Source organism: Prenolepis imparis, unplaced genomic scaffold, assembly GCF_030444845.1.
Source record: "Prenolepis imparis isolate NDT839.2.m4 unplaced genomic scaffold, iyPreImpa1.0 SCAF_14, whole genome shotgun sequence".
NCBI classification, from domain to species: domain Eukaryota; kingdom Metazoa; phylum Arthropoda; class Insecta; order Hymenoptera; family Formicidae; genus Prenolepis; species Prenolepis imparis.
Window position 1 is genome coordinate 9,371,058 of NW_028141172.1, and position 22,418 is coordinate 9,393,475.

At 26.9% G+C, this 22,418-nt stretch overlaps 1 pseudogene across 1 annotated transcript; it reads right to left on the minus strand.

The window, feature by feature from the left end:
* Positions 1 to 892: 892 nt before the first annotated feature.
* Positions 893 to 22,216, minus strand: LOC145945099 (uncharacterized; annotated as a pseudogene). Its single transcript, XR_014426794.1, has 18 exons — positions 21,837 to 22,216; positions 19,694 to 19,834; positions 19,045 to 19,126; positions 18,264 to 18,923; positions 16,598 to 18,039; positions 16,329 to 16,430; positions 15,985 to 16,178; positions 14,694 to 15,164; positions 14,054 to 14,406; positions 8,099 to 8,231; positions 6,439 to 6,589; positions 5,987 to 6,068; positions 5,198 to 5,854; positions 3,539 to 4,966; positions 3,274 to 3,375; positions 3,058 to 3,113; positions 2,164 to 2,634; positions 893 to 1,896 (listed from the first exon to the last, which is right to left on the minus strand). The product of XR_014426794.1 is annotated as an uncharacterized LOC145945099 (transcript).
* Positions 22,217 to 22,418: the final 202 nt, after the last annotated feature.

A 22,418-nucleotide genomic window follows, 5' to 3' on the forward strand; every position in this document is an offset into this window, starting at 1 on the left:
ATGTTATATAATCAAATTAAAACTTAAAATTAAATTTAATTCAGACGATATATTAAAATTTTTAAACAATATGTATTATTATAATATAATTGTTAGATTTAAAAAAAAAATTTAAAATATTAATGATTTCGTTAATTTCATTTTTTTCTTTACTTAATAAGTTTGTGACACATTTACAAAAATTGTTTGTAATTTCTAAAACATTTTTATTTCTCTAGATATATTTAAATTTACTAATTTTTATTTAAAACTTGCAGGTTAAATTATTTTTATTTAACGAAATTTATATAGAAAATAAGAAAATTTGAGTTAAAATAATTCACATGCTCAACGGCTACTAAACATCGAAGTGAAAAATTGGTGCAATTGAACTTCGAATTGGGGACAATTAATCAATCTATGAATAATATGCGCAATAAGCTGTCACTTTTGCTATATGTGTGAGAATTTATATACACTATTTATCACTTAATATATATATATATATATATATATATATATATATGTATGTGTGTGTGTGTGTGTGTGTGTGTGTTATATATGTATGTACATATTTTTATCAGACATAAATTAAAAGTTCATAACATTGTGCTCTCCAGAAAATTCGTTTGCATTAAAAAATATTTCATAAGATGTTTTTAATACAGGAATTTATAAAATTTTTGTGATCATGAAGAAAATTATAATAAAAATATATATATCACACATATATATGTTAAAATATAAACATTATTGAAATTTTAGTGATAACGAAAGCACTCATGAAAAAGAAAGTCAAGTTAAGATAGAGTTACTTATTAGAAGAAATTAATTAATTAATTTGAAACTAATATAAAAACTGAATTACGAGACAAAATTCCTTCAACAATCGAAGAAAGTCAAGCTCCCATGGTTTATTTACTAAGAGAAATAGTTCTTACTTAGAGAAAAAATAGAGAAAAAAATTTCTTACTTGTTTAAAATTTTAAATAAACATGCAATGCCATAATGAGATAAGTTGGAATCGTCATTCAAGAAGTCATTTGATCCTTCTCTAAGATAACATCTATGCAACTAGCGAATTTACGGAGTACCGAATTCTCTACCACTTTCTAATAAAGCATTGGCTTGGCCTAATTAAAAAGCGTTTGTCATTTTTGTGCTATGATACTGAATTAATATGATAATAAATAAAACTTCAATCTCTAAAATGATATCCATTTTATTTATCATTCGGTAAATTCTTTAAAGGTAATTTACAAATCGCAAATTAAATCTTTCTCTTACTTATTAAGATTTTCCTTTGTGACAGATCAGGCTGCATCTGCATTCGAGCAGTTAAACAACTTCTAGTAAATATATAGTTTATTATGCATCTTTGAAAAATAAATATAAATTATGAAATGACTATGACCAATTCATATACATATATATATATATATATATATATATATATATATATATAAACGTATAATACAGACAGTATAATTTCAAATATCTCATTGATGTAATACTCATCGTTTCTTCTTAAAATACACATATACAAACAATTAATTAATTGCCGGCTATATAATATTCATTGATGCGTCGGATTCAATATTGCGTCTTCTGTGTGGCTTCTTAAAGCTATAATATTGTTCAGACAAAATTTAAAGTTTGGTCATTTGCTGCACTCCAGCAACGCTGCATTAGTTGGTATAACAAGGATGGACAGTTGAGAGGCATCTGCAACCTGCCTCCCATGCGTACATAATCCATCACTTCGAGATTAGTTCTGGAAGAGTAAGGTTGCTCACCTAACGATGTAATCTCCCACATTAGTACTCCAAATGACCAAACATCGCTATAAGAAGTAAATATTCCGTCCACTAAGGATTCCGGTGCCATCCAACGAACAGGAAGCAGATCTTTTCCTTCCTAAAATATAATTTCAATAAAGTTAAATCTTCTATTCTAATTATCAATTTTTTAAATAAGTATTCTTAAGCAAAAAACGTTTACTAATACATTGCATTATACATTATATATATAAATAAATATTGGAGAAATATATATGAAAATATATACATAGTTTTCATTTATCTTAAATTCAATTTGACTTAAAGATATACAATAATATCATAAAGACGCAACAATAGAAAAATACTTATAATAGATTTATGTTTTTTAATTAATTATATCTACCTTGCGGTAATAGTCATCCCTGTAAATATCTCTGGCAAGTCCGAAATCACCGATTTTGACGATACGATTCTCGCGATCTCTCGCAGACACTAAGCAATTTCGGCACGCGAGATCTCTATGCACAAAGCGCATCTCTTCCAAATAACAACAGCCTCGCGCAACATCTTCGCAAATGGCGAGCAAGTCGTGTAGACGCAAAGCGTGTAAATCAGAAGGTTGTAATATTCGACACTCTCTCAAATATTGTTGCAGATCACTTCCCATTAATTCCAACACGAGTAATGGAGAATCCTCGTCTAAGCAGACAGCTAGTAATCTTAAGACATGTTCGTGTCTAAAGTGATTCATAAGCCTAGCCTCTTGCAAGAATTTCTTTTTTTCTTCCTCGGAGGCATACTTTCATAACATTTTTATGGCAACGGATGTCTCTGATCCCGGTTCTTCTAAATCCTTGACATTCCCTTGAAACACCTGCGAAATCATGAAAATTAATGTAACTTTTAATAAAAAAGAAAAGATAAGTTAAATTCGTATAACATTATACATATATATTTTATTTTATTTTAAATAATTCAACAAAAAAGAATAAAGTGCATATGTATGGCTCATAAAAATTATTGTATTACTATCTCTTTTAAAATGTTGATTTATATAACTTTTACTGTAACTTTTATTGAAAGAAATGCGTATTTCACATTTCTATATCTAAGCATTAATGTTTTGAGCTTAAAATATGACGTTGCGAAAATTGTTTACCGTTCCAAATGCGCCGCTGCCAAGGAGTTGCGTTAGTGTGATTTGCTCATGTTTGATTTTAGACAGCATAAATTTATTTGAATTATATTGCAACGCAGGACAGTATAGCGTATTGAGCTAAATGTTTCCGATAGGTACCTCATGTAGAATCGTAAGCAAAACTTGCTCGTTACCTTCTTTGCGTTGTCGGTATACTATTATAAAGTTATAATATATTTAATAAATATTATTATGAATTGCAAATTTTAAATTTTGCTCTTTTAACAAGTAAGTTAACTTTTTTTTAGAAAATCTCTCTACTTACTACATTAATCATAATTTGTAATTAAAGAAATGTGTATCAAATATACTTACAACAATAAATAAGATAGCAGATGCAGGTTACAATAACGATAGCAGCAAGGCTTAACATCAATGTTAAATTATATTGCGTAGCTCGAATTATCGAATCATCACCTTTATTACATAAAAATATAGTTTTAATTTTCTTGTTTTCTTTGAATATTTCTACTTATAATTTTATCATTAAAAATATTTAATTCTTAAAATTCTGTAATACATTTATATGTCAAATAAACAGATCGTATTAAAATATTTACATGTTATCATATTTGCTTACCATGTGTTTGAAAAATAAATCTTTCATCAGATGCCATGTAAAGTTCTCGTACTCAGGGTATGTCAGTATCAAACGAAACTTGTATAAAGTTGCCGGTAGCAAGTTTTCTATATAATATGTTACTGTCTTATTATTCGTCTCAAAATTATCTGCGATTTGCCACTTTTGCATCGCATCATTTTTGTATTCCAGTATGTAATGTATCGTCAGATTAACGCTAGGAATCCACGAAATATTCATATTGTTTATGCTAACTTCGCTCAAAGTTATATTGTTCGGTTCCGAGTACGTGTACACGGTTTTGCTCAAACTGTCATTATAGAGATTGGTATAGTTGGCTGGATACACACGTACTATACTAAGTATTTCTGTTCTGGCAGCAACGATTGGATTAGTGTAAAAAATTTGTTGTCTACTTTATTATTAATAAATGGCTTTTCTATCGGTTGCGTGCTGTTCACCGAGTTAATTGTTTCCCAATATACTCTATAAGTTACTGTCGCACAATTCAGTTTCGTGGGTAGCATCCAATAAACTGCCGATATAGTTGGCGTCAGAACCTGAACGTTCACATTTTCTGGTGCATTGAGTTTGCTTTCGTTAGTTCTTAGTATGACTTCCGATCGGAATTGCAGGTCCATCGTTAATTGATCAAAGTAAAAATTGCTCACAGCTAGCTTCAGCTTGTATTTTGTAAACGGTGTTAAATTCTGAATTTCATAATGCCGCTCGTATGTCTGCATATAGAATTCATCGAACTTGTTATTAAGGTTATTATTCAAACAGCTTACGTTGATGATATATTTAAGAGTTGGTATTTTGTTTTTGCATTTGCGCTTGCGAGTCGATTCTGTCGTATTAAATTTCAAAACAATACTTTTCGCTGTTATTTTTATTATTGTAATATTATAATTTTTTTCATCAGGTATAAAGCATTCCTTCCGAGGATATGGTTGTAAGGAGGATGATTTACCAAACGATATTAGGGGAGTAAAGTGATACGTGCTTTTTATTATTTGCACGTGTTTAGATGCGTTTTTTTCACTGTCGACAAGTGCATACTCCTTTTTTAACATATAAAGATAAAAATCTGATGTTTTTTCATTATGTCCACTTAAATAAATGTTTGTATTATCATTTATAACATATGACATAAACTGTGTGCCCATTTCAGCAATTGAAATCGAATTGCATTTATTTATTTTAATGTTCGCCACAATTAATTTATGGTTTTCTCTCCAGAATATTAGCGGCTCCTCTGTATTTGTGATGTCAAGCTTTATTTTATAATAAATGTCGAAAAATGATACTTTGTATGGACAAAAGGTCATATCGGTTTTTAAAAAAAATTGCACATTTCTTCCATCAAGATCCGATTTCATTATTACAAACTGCGTATCTGAAAACACTTCTATCCAGTATAAAAATCTGGAAAATATATATATTATTATATATGTGTATTATAAAACATAATTTTAAACGTGAAGTTAAATAAATTATAAACTTAAGTTCTTACAATTTTATATTAATAATTTTATGTTTTTTTATATCATTATTACAAGATCATAGTATATTACTGCAAAATTAGAAAATAATATTAATTCTTAACTGAAAGACACAAAAGTGTTTATTTTTTCAAGTGAATAAAAGTTAACGTACCCCACAGACGGCTGTATAGTTAAATAACGACTGTTTCTGTTCAAGATCTTATCATATTTGACTATGCCATTTTGCCACATTGTTAAGTCCAGCTTTGTAATGTATATCGTTGAGTCGTCATATTCTAACCAATATAGATTTCTTCCTATCCAATCGATGCAGAGATTGTATGAATTTTTTTTTAAACTAGTTATTTTTGTAATATTATTTTTATTCATATCCCCTATCATTAACTCTCGTATATACTTATGTCCATTAATAATCGATTGGATCCAATAAATTTTATGTTCTGCTACAGAGTAAGCCACTTCTATTGCATCAACATTGCTATTAAGGGTAAAGAGATTGCCGTAGGTTCTTGAATCCAGATCCCATATTGCAATAGTATTATTCACTGCAATCAATAATTGAGGTATCGGATTTTCGTGCGTCGTTGATACGTTCATTAAATCTGTATAAGGACCAGCACCAGCTTTAGTATGCGCTCGTACTCGAAAATAGTACGTTGTATTAGGTTTTAGATTATACTCTGTGCACTCCATTGTAGTTAAAATAGTTTTGTCGGCACAGATTTGAATCTTTTTTAGATTTTTGATGAATCAACATTGCATTGTATATCCTTGTATCACATTGTTTGCAAATTCAGGTTAGTTCCATCTGTAACACAAATTTTAGCCTTTCCATATTTAATAATTTTTTAACGAATTTAAGAATTAATATTTTTATTGTATATGTTTATGTTAAATTTTAGAGAAAAAAGGATATAGACGAAAAACTTAGATTCTTCACCTGAATGTCACCGAAATGTTGATTTTTTCATTTAGAAATCCATTGAACTCTACGAATGCTCTTGGCTCGCTCGGAATTTTTCCTAGAGATTTTAAGATAGTACATATTTATATGTATGTTGAAGTTGATTATCTCGGTAAATTAAAAAAAAATAATAATTTAACGTGCAACGAAAAAATAAAGAAAGAAGAAAAAATATTTATGATTTAAAACAAACAAAAAAAATAATGAAATTGATAGTGTTATCTAAATTTCGCTTTATTTTACATACAGTGTATACATTGTTTCTCTCTTTTCGACAGAGTGCATTTTATATTATCCTTGTTATTAGAAAATGGTTTAATATTTTTTTTTTTATAATTTTTACTCTCTCTTGAATTTACATTTTGCTTACAACTTGTAAATTTTTTGTTAATTTTTTATTAACGTTTTATATATTCATTGCATCTTACCAATAGATTCTGGGTTCATGGACATATTTGCAAATGTAACTTCATCTACTTCATTGACTTCACTCCTTATAGTCACGCTTTCAGAATAATTCTGATCCGGCTGGAGATTTTGTAAAATGAGATGATTGTTGTTTTCGGACATTGGAATATCCTTAATAAAATATAACATATAAAAAAAAATAAGTTTGACAGCTAGGCCAGAAATTCCATGGTAGGTATCAATAATGATAAATAAAATAGTATATATAAAAATATATATAAATAAGTTTACAATAAAAAATAACATCGTATGTCAAAATAAATAAAATAAGCATAAAATTTCTTGTTTTTTAATAATATTAGCTTGATATTTTATAATTTCATTCCTAATTTATAATGTGTTAAATATTATGTAATTTCATTTCTAAAATATTTATTCGTATAATTTTTCAACATATTTTCTTGCGAAATATTAAACATTATTCTTATATTAAAAAGAATGTCACGTAGAATATGCAGAATAAGGATTATTTAATAAGAATTAATAATCGTTTCTTTTTTAATAAATGATATATGAAAATGTTACTCTCTTCGATTCCTGAAGCGATTTTGCTGATAGTTATAGCTAATGATTTAGTTTTCTTGCAATCGTTTGTTGACATTTTAAAATAAACGAGGTTAATTTTTAATAATCCGTCAGTTATGATTAAAATTTCAATAATAACGTTTGTATTTCAAGAATAAAAATGTTTAAAATATTCTCTTTTATGTGTATGTGTGTGATTATAGAAATGATATAAATTTTTGTACTTAAAATCTTGTCGAAATTCTTTTTGATTATGGTTATATCTTTTAACGCAAACAAATTCTGGAAAACAGGATACCATAAACTTTCGATTGACATTACCACGATATATAAGAATATATATGGCTATATAAATATGGTTATATAAATGGATATTCTATGAATATTATATATATACATCTATAAATTTTTATTAGTTAGATTGGAATAGATTGATGTTACGTATGTTGTTCATTTAACTATTGGCCGTATAAAGTTAATTGATACAATTTGAATTTTATTATACCAATATATAATAGTCGACATTCCTTTATATGTATATGACACAAATGCAACCATCCTTGACACATCAAAATGACGCGAACTCTTTGAATTAATTTAGTTAAATAAAAATTAATTTACAAAAGTCTTATTATATTATTAAATAATTATAAATATTTAATAAAGTAAATAAGATCTTTTTGCAAATTGATGAAAAATCACATAAAATTCAATTCAAGTGTTATAAATATATGTATGTATGTAAGTATGTATTAAAATAGTTAAAAATTAACAGAAAATCTTATTAATATTAATAATTATTAATTTTAAAAATAGCAATAGAAACACAAACATAATACAGTGAAATTTTAATATTTTGTCTTAATTAAGTTTAATTTTTGACTATATTATACATCTATTTATAAACAAAATAAAATTTTCAAGCTTTATACATCCTTTCTCATTGCATCATACTTTATAGTTTTTTGTATAGTTTTATTTTATTATACAGTATGTAATATTATTATGTTACACGTTTTAGTTACTCAAATAAACTGCACTATTACTTGTAATAACATTTAATTGTTTTTTAATGAAGCGAAAAAAATCTCTTACCTGCGTGAAAAGGTTGTCTGGAACGGTATGATTCTTTGTCAAAATCGCGATAGCTGCTTTCACCAGCATTAAACTTTTCAATAAAACGTATAATCTCAACTTAAACATAATAATTTCGGTGAATGTTGGCGTTCAATTTTTAATCACCAGTATTGATTTTTTCTTATTCTATGGATGATTCAGATTTGATCTAATCGACTCGATACTTTATTATGTGCTCGATGAATTTTTTAAAATCTAGTTTGCGAATCGCGTTATTGTCTATCAATACATTTTAATATATCTTTTTATGATTAATGACAATATTCTAGTAAATAGTAACTTTTATAATTATTCGATGGGAACCAATAACAAAAATAAATACGAAGCGACACGTATTCACTTGATTGTATCCAAGATAATAATTTATCTTTGTTGTAATTTCTTTTACTATTTCGTGAATAGATAATCAATAAAAATACAATCACACAATTTATATAAGCAATCCGAAAATTATAGAATTATAAATTTTCTGTCACTTTCACCGCTATTCAAGCATAAAATATTATCCACGTTGATATTTGCTATATTTTTTGTTTCACTAAAATATAAAAAATTATGATTACTTCTTTTATGCATATCGTATACTACGCATGTTATTAGGATCCACTATATGTGCATATTGTTGTGTGACGTTTATATGACAGTATTTGAATCAAATGATGCGGAACGTTGTCTTTTTTCGTGGCAATCACAATCGTAACTGACTTCGCAGATTATACTGATTGTGCTTTATTTGCTGAGCTCTGTATGATTCATTTCTCTCTGCATGATCGACGATAGTCACAATCAATGTTATTTCCAACAGTTACTTTTTCTAACACAGAGAGAATTTTCTTTTAGAATTTACCTTCTTTAGAATTTACCCCAGAAAATCATGGTAATCGTGAGACAATATAGTATGAAAAAATTTTTTAAATATTCTTGATTAATTTTACTATACTTTTTGTAAAATTAAACATATTTTATATTTTATTGTAATGAATATTATTATTTTTTATTGTGATAAATATTAATCAAAGAAATTTTCATAAAATTTTTTTTAAACCATATTGTCTCACGATTATCATGATTTTCAGAGTAAATTCTAAGATAAAATTTCTCTCTGTGAACAGTTTCCACGAAACTATATATATATATATATATATATATATATATATATATATATAGAATATAATTATTCTTGGAAACTGTTCACAGAGAGTTTTAATTTGTTAATTGCACTGCCTTACATTTAAAATAAAAAAAATATTTATATTTACAATCTTCGTGAAAAAAATGAAAGAAGTGCATAAGGTATATTTAAAATTATATACAGCCTTACACATATCATAGACCTTTCTTTAAAGGAAACAGTAATTCATTAAGTGATTTTCTGATACATGCAAATGATCATAAAATGCTCTTTCCAGAGAAATCGTGATTGAATCGATCGTGCAATTGACATCGATTCAACCAATCACTTCTCGCTGGGTTAATGGTCAAATGTTTAAATTAAAAGATGCGGACAAATATTGTCCCGAAGTATAATTAATGCAATAAATAATTGGCAAGTTGAGTTTGCTTGTAGGTATTCTATTCACGTCGATCTATAGTAGCTTCATTCTCTAAATAGGGTTGCAAGATAAATTAATTTATGCAAATTTATGCTAATAAGAAGTAAGTTTACTATACATTGAAAGCATAAAAATAATATCTATATTATCCAAAATAAATTTAAGAATTTTTACGCTTCAAGAAAGCAAGTTTATTATAATACTTTATAATTATAATTTAATATTTTATAATTATAATTTATAATTATAAATAATATATTATTTGTTTTTTTATTCTATCGTTTTTCTACTTGTACATTTTGAAAATTGCGAAAAAAATTTGATTACGCCTGTGTGTATAACAATCTTTAATACAATTGAATATACTACATACATTTTACTGTACATTTTGATCGAAGAAAATGCAGTAATTATTGATTTATCAATTATTTTATAATTGGATCATAAAGATTATTATAATTAATCATGAAATAGAGTTTCAAAAAGTAATATTCAGATATAAAAACTCGTAATTTATACACATTCGCTCACGCACACGAAGTTGACGTGTTACAAAGAAGTAATCGAGAGACATGAAGGAACATCGATTTGAGTATATCTGAATCATTGAGAAGATCGCATGGAACATTGATCAGTATTGATTACCCATAGTCGAGAATCTCGTAAAAATCGCGTAAAAAAGAAGAAAATTATTGTCAGGAACATTAAAAATATTATGTGTTTTACTAAAAGTATTGATGCTACTTTAACAATTTTATAGAAAATGAAGACTCATTAATATTATAAATCTTTATTTTTAAATATAAAAGTTTCAAAAACATATTTGGGCTACGTTTTAATATATGTATACGGCCACATTTATAATTATAAAAGCATAATTTTATACTACATAACATCTATTTATAAATGTGGCAATTTTAAATGTAATATTAACAAACTTTATACATACATCCTTTTTTGTATCAAGTTTTTTGTTTAAGCAGTTTTTATTTAAGTAAATTTTTTTAACGTCTTTTTTGTACAGTTTTACAGTTATACATGTAAATTAACATTTGTAAAAACATTTAATTTTCTTTAATAACAAATATCATTTACTTGAATAAAGTTTAGATCCAAACACAGTGGAATGGCTTTCTGGAAGCTGACCGGAGCTGCAATATACCTTGGATCCTTCGAGAAGTACGTGACAGCTTATTAATATTAGTACTTTTAGTTATATATATTATACGTACATGTCATGCCATAATAAGATAAATTGGAATCGTTTTTCAAAGAGTCATTTGAATCTTCTCTGAGGTAACACATAATCATTTTCTAATAAAAATAAAGCATTGACTAGCCCTTACATAATTAAGAAGTGCTCGTGATTTTCGCGCCATGTATACTGAATTAATAAGACAAAAATTAAAACATTAATATCCAATAAATTAAAATCTTTATATATCTTTATATAAATCTTTATATATATTCGGTAAATTCTTTAAAGCTAATCTACGAATCGCAAGTTATTATCTTTCACTCTTACATATTTCCTTTTGTAACAGATCACAATGCACATGATCAAGTTATAAAATTTCTAATAAATATATTATAGTTTATTACGTTCTTTGTTTTAAATAATACTATGAAATAACAATGTGCAATTCACGTATAATACAGACATCTATTTTCAAATATCTCAAATAGACGTGCAAAAACTCGTTTCTCCTTCATATGCACATGTACAAATAATTAATTAACTGTATCGACTACATAATATTTATTGCTTGCAATTTTACGTCTTCTATATCGCTTCTCACAAGTAAACCTCGGAGAACATTAGACGCCGATTTTTCAGATTTATTACAGTTATTTCCCATGTCAAAATATAAAGAAATCTGTCATTGTTTATAGCTTAAAATTGATTTTTTCATTTCTTTTAAAATTTTTTTAATTTTGCGCAAATACACGAATTTACACATATTTCAATTGTTTCTAATTTTTTAAGATAATAAATCTATCCGATTAAACGTAGTTAAAACGCGATATTAAAATTTAAACCTAATATGTATTTTTGTTGTTGTCATGTTCAAAATTGTTATATATAAGAATAAAAAATTTTAACATTAATGAGTCCGTTTACTCAATGTTACATTGATAAACACATACATATGTATATGACACTTTGATTTATTTATTCATGAATTTTCTGTAATTTTTTATACATTTTTATTTATCTGTAAATATCTATTTATATTTATAAATTTTTGTATAAAACTTACAGAGAAAAAGGCAAATTATTTTTTATTTAATACAATATTAAAAAATCAAAATTTTAGAGTTAAAATAAATTGTAACAAAACAATTACTAAGTATCGAAGTAAAAGATCAATACAATGAATCTTCGAATTGGCTCTGAATCAATAAATCAATAAATATGCGCAACAGCTATAACTCGCTATATGTGCGAATTTATATACTATTTATCACTTAATGTATATGTATACTTTACTATACACACATATTATGTACATATTTTCTCTCACGGGATACAAAGTTTATGATATCGTGCTCTTCAAAATTTGTTTGCGTTAAAAATATAACAATAGAAAAGAAATTTAACAAGTTATTTACACACACACACACACACACACACACACACACACACACACGTGCGCGTACGCACACAGAAAGTTATAAAATTTCTATGACGAGGAAGAAAATGATAATAAAAACATTTATTGTTGAAATATAAACATTGTTAAAACTGTGAGTTCAACTTCTTTTTTTATAATAAACGCATTTATAAAAAAAGAAGTTGAATTATTTTATTATTTTTCAGTGTTAGTAAACGAAATATATGCTAAAGTTTAAAATTTTTCTTATGCAAATGTGTTAATAATAATATAGAACATTATACATATATTATATAATTATAAAGTATTGTAAGCGAATTTTATTGACTTTAAAAATTAATATCTCATTTTTTGTTAAAGATAATGCAAACCATTACATGTAATATTTATTTTGAAATATTTTCAAGCGATCCAACGAGATAGATCACACTTACAAGCTATACATCAATAGAACATTTTAAATCAACTTCTAGATCAAGGATTACTACATGTCATCAAACAACGAATCTGTGTCTAAGATTATTCTGATAACGTGACTGTATAAAATGAAATCGGTAAGAATATATCGGTAAGAAAGTTTATTATGTATTTAATACACTATACATTAATTTATCTACATGTTTCTAGTTGTGTATTATAAATTTAAAATAAAAATTATAGAATATCGAGAATAGATATTAAAAAAACAAAAAATTTTATAGTAATTTTATCTATCTTCATATGTCATTTCTAAAAGTATCGAAAATAACCACCTATTTGAACTGATACTTCTTGATAGATAAAACTTCTCTTTTCATATTTTAATGTCAAATGGTGAAACGAATTTTATACTACATAACATCTATTTTTACATGTGGTAATTTTAAATGTAATATTAACAAACTTTATACATCTTTTTTATATCAGCTTTTAATGTCAAGCTTATATAATGTCAAGCTTTTTGATTATGCAGTTTAAATTATTTAAGTAAATTTTTTTAACATCAACTTTTTTGTTTATAGTTTTACAGTTATACATGTAAATTAACATATGTAAAAATATTTAATTTTTTATAATAAAGAAATCTTTTACTGGAGTGAAACTTACAACAACCATATACAGTAGAGTACTTTTTCTGGATACTGAACAGAACTGCAATATATCCTAAATCCTACGAGAAGTACGTGATTATTCGTTAGTACTTTTAGTTAAATATGCAGTGCCATAATACAATAAATTAGAACCATTTTTCAAAGAGTCATTTATATCCTCTCTGAGATAACACCTATTGTAGGTCACTGGCGAATTTACGAAGCAAGGCAACAATTCTCCCATTTTCCAATAAAACATTAACTATCCTTTACATAATTAAAGGGCACTTGTAATTTTCGCGCTATGATATTGAATAAATACAATAATTAAAATTTTAATGTCTAATATTAGATGTTTTTTGTACATCATTCGATAAATTCTTTAAAGCTAATCAACGAATCGCAAAATACTATCTTTTTCACTCTTACATATTAAGATTTCCCTTTGTAATAGGTCACGATGCATCTGCATTCGATCAAATTATAAAACTTCTAGTAAACATATAGTTTATTACGTTTCTTTGAAAAATAAGATTATAAAATGACAATGACCAATTTACTTACAAACATATATAGAGATGTCTAATACAGACATATTTTCAAATATTTCAAATAAATGTGCAAAAATTCGTTTCTCTTTAATATACACATGTTCAAATAATTAATTAATTGTGCCGGCTAAATAATATTCATATTGGATGCAATTTTGCGTCTTTTATGTCGCTTCTTAGATCTATAATATTGTTCAGACAAATTTTAAAATTTGGTCTGGCATTCGCTACACCCCAGCAACGCTGCATCAATAGATATAACAAGGATGGACAGTCGAGAGACATCTGCAACCTGCCTCCCTCGTGTACGTAATTCATCACTTCGAGATTAGATTTTGTAGAGTAAGGTTGCTCACCCAATGATGTAATCTCCCACATTAGTACTCCGAATGACCAAACATCGCTCTGAGAAGTAAATACTCCGTTCGCTAGGGATTCCGGTGCCATCCAGCGAACAGGAAGCAGACCTTCTCCTTCCTAAAATAAAATTTTAACAAAGATAAATCTCCTATTCTAATTATCCATTTTTGCAGTAAGTATTCTTAAGCAAGAAACTAATATTTTGCATTATACATTTTGTTCACTAATATTTTGCATTATACATTATATACATATATATTGGAGAAATATATATAAAAATATATACATGGTCTTCATTTTTCTTAAATTCTATTTGACTTAAAGATATAATATAATAATATAAAGACGATACAATAGAAAAACACTTTCAAAAAGTTTCATCTTTTTTAATTAATTATATCTACCTTGCGGTAATAGTCATCCCTGCAAATATCTCTCGCAAGTCCAAAATCACCGATTTTGACAATACGATTATCACGATCTCTCGCAGACACTAAACAATTTCGGCACGCGAGATCTCTATGCACAAAGCGCAGCTCTTCTAAATAGCAACAGCCTCGCGCAACATCTTCGCACATAGCGAGCAAATCTTGAAGACGCAAAGCGTGTAAATCAGAAGGTTGTAATATTCGACACTCTCTCAAATATTTTTGCAGATCAGTTTCCATTAATTCCAACACGAGTAATGGAGAATCCTCGTCTAAGCAGACAGCTAGTAATCTTAACACATGTTCGTGTCTAAAATGATTCATAAGCTTAGCCTCTTGCAAAAATTTCTTTTTTTCTTCGACAGAAGCACACTTTTCTAACATTTTTATGGCAACGGAAGTCTCTGATCCCGGTTCTTCTAAATCCTTGACATTCCCTTGGTACACCTGCAAATCATGAAAATTAATGTAACTTCTATTAAAAAAGAAAAGATAATTTAATTTCTTATAACATTATACATATATATTTCGTTTTATTTTAAATAATTCAACGATAAAAAATAAAGTGCATATGTATATCTCGTAAAAATTAATGTATTACTACTTCTTTTAAAAAGTTGATTTATATATCCGAAAAAATTGTATTCTTATCTTAAGTATATGCCGCTTATCTTTATAATGTCTTTCAATAAAATAGGCGCCAAAAAGATCCTCTTAATTTAGGAGAAAAATTATCTAAAGAGATATTCTTTACATGCAAGAATACATATATAATTGATGAGATGTTTTTTTATTCGTGTATTATTAAAATTATTAATCGATATAACAAAAAACAGTTTTACAAATGGACATTTGTTACTTATTACATGTATATTTATATGTTACACATATAATTGAATATTTTTTATGTATTTGACATAGGAAAATACACATTTTTGATTATTATGTTATTATTTTTAATATTAATTGTAAACTTATAAATTTATTATAAATTTAAATAATTTTATTTTATTAATTTTTATCTTAAATTTATTATTAATTTATAATATTTATTTATTGCGGCGCTAAAGTTGCAAAAAAAATAAGAATGTATTCTCAATTTAAAAGCTGGAAATATTCTTATTCATTAAGAATATCTATTAAGAGGACTTATTAATGCATATCAAAAAAACAATTTTTTCGGTGTAACATTTACTAAGAAATATGTATTTCTTATTTCTACATCTAAACATTAATGACTTAAAATATGACGTTACGAAAAATTTACCATTCCAAATGCGCCGCTGCCAAGGAGTTTCGTTAGTGTGATTTGCTCTCGTTTGATTTTAGTCAGCATAAATTTATTTAGATTATATTGCAACGCAGGACTGTATAGCGCATTATGCTGAACGTTTCCGATAAGTACCTCATGTAGAATCCTAGTCAAAACTTGCTCGTTACCTTCTTTGCGTTGTCGGTATACTATTATAAAGTTATAATATATTTAAATAATATTGCAAATTTTAAATATTGCTCTTTTAACAAGTAAGTTAACTTTTTTTTAGAAAATCTCTCTACTTACTACATTAATCATAATTTGTAATTAAAAAAATGTGTATCAAATATACTTACAACAATAAATAAAGTAGCAGATGTAGATTACAATAACGGTAGCAGCAAGGCTTAACATCAATGTTAGATTATATTGGGTAGTTCGAATTCTTGATTCATCACCTTTGTTACATAAAAATATAGTTTTAATTTTTTTGTCTTATTTGAATATTTCTACTTATAATTTTATCATTAAAAATATTTCATTCTTAAAATTCTGTAATACATTTATATGTATGTCAAATAAACAGATCATATTAAAATATCTACATATTATCATATTTACTTACCAAGTGTATGAAAAATAAATCTTTCATCAGATGGCCATGTAAAGTTTTCGTACTCAGGATATGTCAGTATCAAACAAAACATGTATGAAGTTGCCGGTAGCAAGTTTTCTATATAATACATTACTGTCCCATTATTTGTCTCAAAATTATCTGCAATTTGCCATTTTTGCATCACATCATTTTTGTATTCCAGTACGTAATGGATCGTCAAATTAACGCTAGGAATCCACGAAATATTCATATTGTTTTTGTTAACTCCGCTCAAAGTTATATTGTTCGGTTCCGAGTACGTGTACACAGTTTTGCTCAAACTGTCATTATATATATTGCTGTAGTTAGCTGGATACACACGTACATATACAAAGTATTTCTGTTCTGGCAGCAACGGTTGGATTATTGTAAAATGTTTGTTGTCTACTTTATTATTAATAAATAGTTCTTCTATGGGTTGCGTGCTGTACACCGAGTTAATTGATTCCCAATATACTTTATAAGTTACTGTCGTACAATTCAGTTTCGTGGGTGGAATCCAATAAACTGCCGCTATAGTTGGCGTCAGAACCTGAACCGTTACATTTTCCGGTGCATTGAGCTTGCTCAAGTTAGTTTTCAATATTACTTCCGACCTGAATTGCAGGTCCGTCGATAATTGATCAGAGTAAAAATTGCTCACAGCTAGCTTCAGCTTGTATTTTGTAAACGGTGTTAAATTCTGAATTTCATAATACCGCTCGTATGTCTGTATATAGGATTCATCGAACTTGTTAAGAAGATTATTATTCAAACAGCTTACGTAGATGATATATTTAATAGTTGGTATGTTGTTTTTGCATTTGTGCTTGCGAGTCGATTCTGTCGTATTAAATTTCAAAACAATACTTTTTGCTGTTATTTTTATTATTGTAATATTATAAATTTTTTCATCTGGTATAAGGCATTCCTTCCGAGGATATGGTTGTAAGGAGGATGATTTACCAAACGATATCATGGGATTAAAGTAATCCGTGCTTTTTATTATTTGCACGTGTTTAGATGCGTTTTTTTCACTGTCGACAAGTGCATACTTCTTTTTTAAAATATACAGATAATAATCTGATGTATTTACATAAAGTCCACTTAAATAAATGTTTGTTTTATCAGTTATAAAATATGACAGAAACTTTGCGCCCATTTCAGCAGTTGAAATCGAATTGCATTTATTTATTTTAATGTTCGCAACAATTAATTCATAGTTTTTTCTCCAGAATATTAGCGGCTCCTCTGTATTTGTGATGTCAAGCTCCATTTGATTTGGTAAAACTTTAGAAGATGATGTTTTGTATGGACAAAAGGTCATATCGGTTTTTAAAAAAGATTGCACATTTCCTCCGTCAAGATCCGATTTCATTATTACATACTGTATATATGACTTTGCATTTAACCTTTCTATCCAGTATAAAAATCTGGAAAATATATATATATGTATTATAAAACATAATTTTAATCCTGAAGATAAAAGAATAATAAACTTAAGTTTTTACAATTTTTTGATAATTAATGATTTTATGATTCGTTATATCTTTTTTACAAAATCATAGTTTATTACTGCAAAATTAGAAAATAATATAAATTCTTAACTGAAAGACACAAAAGTGTTCATTTTTTTAGTGAATAAAAGTTAACGTACCCCTTAGACGGCTGTAGAGTGAAATAAAAAAGATTTTCACTTTTCAAGATCTTATCATATTTGACTATACCATTTTGCCACATTGTTAAGTCCAGCTTTATAATGTATTTCGTTAAGTTGTCATATTCCATCCAATATAGATTTCTTCGAATCCAATCGATGCAAAGATTGTGTGAATGTCTTTTTAAACTAGTTATTTTTGTAATATTATTTTTATTCATATCCCCTAACATTAACTCATATATATTCTCATGCATATTAGAAATTATCTGGATCCAATAAATTTTATGTTCCGCTACAGAATAAGCCACTTCCATTGCATTAACATTGCTATTAAAGGTAAAGAGATTGACGTAGGTTCTTAAATCCAGATTCCATATTGCAATAGTGTTATTCACTGCAATCAATAATTGAGGTATCGGATTTTCGTGCGTCGTTGATACGTTCATTAAATCTGTATAAGGACCAGCACCAGCTTTAGTATACGCTCGTACTCGAAAATAGTACGTTGTATTAGGTTTTAGATTATGTTCTGTGCATTCCATTGTAGTTAAAATAGTTTTGTCGTCAAAGATATGAATCTTTTTTAGGTTCTCGATGAACCAACATTGCACTGTATATCCTTGTATCACTTTGTTTTCAAGTTTTGGTTGATTCCACCTGTAAGATAAAATATAGCCTTTTCATATTTAATAAATTTTTAACAGAATCAATATTTTTATATGTCTATGTTAAATTTTAGAGAAAAAAAGGATATAGACTAAAAACTTTGATTCTTCACCTGAATGTCACAGAAATGTTAATTTTTCCATTTAGAAATCCATTGAACTCTACGAATGCTCTTGGCTCGCTCGGAATTATTTCTAGAGATTTTAAGATGGTACATATTAATATGTTTAAGTTTATTGTTCCGGTAAATTAAAAAAAAAAATAATAATTTAACGTGCAATAAAAATAAAGAAAAAAGTGAAAAATAAACATATATTACAAAATTAACATAGCAAGTTTTTAAAATAATGAAATAACATAAAACCCTTGTGTATTTGTGTGTGTATGTGTTTCAAGACTTGTGTTAGAAAAGTAATTGCTAAGTTATAATCAAAAAAACTTCCAATAAAATGCTAAACTCTTTTCTAAAATTTCCTATTGATTAACAAATCAGAGGTACATTATTTGCGACTGATTTAAAATAAACAAGAATAATAATGAAATTGATGGTGTTATCTAAATTTTGCTTTATTTTACATACAGTGTATACATTTTTTCTCTCTTTTCGACAGAATGAATTTTATATTATTTTTGTTATTAGAAAATGGTTTGATATTTTTTTAAATTTAATTTTTGCTCTCTCTTGAATTTACATTATACTTGCAACTTGTAAATTATTTGTTAATTTTTTATTAACGTTCTATATATTTATTGCATCTTACCAATAGATTCTGGGTTCATGGACATATTTGCAAATGTAACTTCATCGACTTCATCGACTTTATTTTTTATAGTTACGCTATCAGAAAAATTCTGATCCGCCTGGAGATTTTGTAAAATGAGATGATTGTTGTTTTCGGTCTCTGAAATATCCTTAATAAAATATAACATATAACAAAAATTAGTAATGCAGCTAAGCCAGAAATTCCACGGTATTTTTAATGATAAATAAAATAGTATATATAGAAATATATATGAACAAGATTACCATAAATAATAACATAAATGTCGAAATAACTAAAAAGAGCAAAACATTTTTTGATTTGTAATAATATTAGCTAGATATTTTTATTTATAATTCCATTCCTCATTTATAATGTGTTAAATATTATGTAATTTCATTTCTAAAATATTTACTCTTATTATTCAACATATTTTCTTGCGAAATATCAAACATGATTCTTATTTAAAAAAAAAAACTCACGCAAATTAGGCAGAATAAGGATTATTTAATAAGAATTCATAATTGTTTCTTTTTTAATAAATGATATATGAAAATGTTACTCTCTTCAATTCCTGACGCGATTTTGCTGATAATTATAGCTAATGATTTAGTTTTTTTGCGATTGTTAGTTAACAATTTAAAGTAAGCGTGTTTACTTTTTAATAATCCGTCCGTTATGATTAAAATTTTAATAATAATATTTGTATTTCAAGAATCAAAATGTTTAAAATATTCTCTTTTATATGTGTTTATGTGTGATTATAGAAATTATATAAATTTTTGTACTTAAAATCTTGTCGAAATTCTTTCTGATTATGGTTATATCTTTTAACGCGAACAAATTCTGGAAAACAGGATACCATAAACTTTCGATTGACATTACCACGATATAAGAATTTGTGCATATTCTACATATAACTGTTTAAATGGATATCTATATTCATATGGCTATATAAATGGATATACAATGAATGTTATATATACAGGGTGTCCGGTAATAGTCGCATCAACCGTCGTGTGCAGGTAGAGCTAGTTAAACCGAGTAGAAAAGTCCTCTACTCATTTTGCGATATTCTCAATAATAAGAGAGAAATAAATTAAAGAAAATCAGCCAATTCGCGCGATGATAAGCGTGCGGCGAGAAGAGACAGCCCACTCGAGGGTCCAGAGTTAGCGCTACTCGTATGGAGTTACTGTCTTTTGTAAAGCGCTCCTCCCCGCTTCATCGCGCGCTTAGCAACCGTGTAACATTATACTGTTTCTTTTCGCCGCATGCTTAGTAACGACATAAAACTGGGCTGTCTCTTCTCGCCGTCGTCACGCGAATTGACCTTTATTAATTAATATCTCTCTTATTATTGAGAATATCGCAAAATGGTAGAGGACTTTTCTACTCGGTTTAACTAGCTCTACCTGCACACGACGGTTGATGCGACTATTACCGGACACCCTGTATATATACATCTATAAATTTTTACTAGTTAGATTGGAATAGATTGCTGTTACGTATATATCATTGAACTATTGGCCGTATAAAGTTAATTGATACAATTTGAATTTTATTATACCAATATAGTCGACACTCCATTATATGTATATAGCACAAATGTAACTATCCTTGAGACAAAAAAATGACGATATCTCTTTGAATTAATTTAGCTAAAAAAAAATTAAGTCACAAGTCTTATTATATCATTAAATAATTATAAATATTTAATAAAGTAAATAAAATCTTTTTACAAATTGATGAAAAATCACGTAAAACTCAATTCAAGTGCCATATATATATGTATATATGTATCAAAATAGTGGTAAATTAACAGAAAATCTCATTAATATTAATAATTATTATTCTTAAAAATAGCAATAGAAACACAAACATAATGCAGTCAAGTTTTAATATTTCGCCTTAATTAAGTTTAACTTTGTACTATATTATACATCCTTTATAAACAAAATATAATTTTCAAGCTTTATACATCTTTTCTCATTGCATCATACTTTTTAGTTTTTTGTATAGTTTTATTTTATTATACAGTAAGTAATATTATTATATTACACGTTTAGTTACTCAAATAAACTGCACAATTACTTGTAATAACATTTAATTGTTTTTTAATAAAGCAAAAAAAAATTCTTACCTGCGTAAATGGATTGTCCGTGACGGTATGATTCTTTGTCAAAATCGCGATAGCTGCTTTCACCAGCATTAAACTTTTCAATAAAACGCATAATCTCATCTTAAACATAATAATCTCTTCCTTCGGTGAATGTTGGCGCTCAATTTTTAGTCACCAGTATTGTTTTTCTTTTTATTCTATGGATGATTCAGATTTGATCTAATCGACTCGATACTTTATTATGAGCTCGATGAATTCTTTAGAATCTAGTTTGCGAATCGCGTTACTGTCTTCCAATATTACATTTTAATATATCTTTTTATAATCAATCACAATATATATATCTTAGATCATATGAAGGAATTTTTAGTAAATAGTAATTTTTATAATTTTTCGATGGGAACCAATAACAATACGAAGCAACACGTATTCACTTGATTGTATCGAATATAATAATATATTTTTGTTGTAATCCTCTTTTAATATTTAGTAAAAAGATAATCAATAAAAAGGTAATCGAACAATTTATAAGCAATACGAAAATTATAGAATTATAGATTTTCTGTCACTTTCACCTCTATACAAGCATCAAATATTATCCAC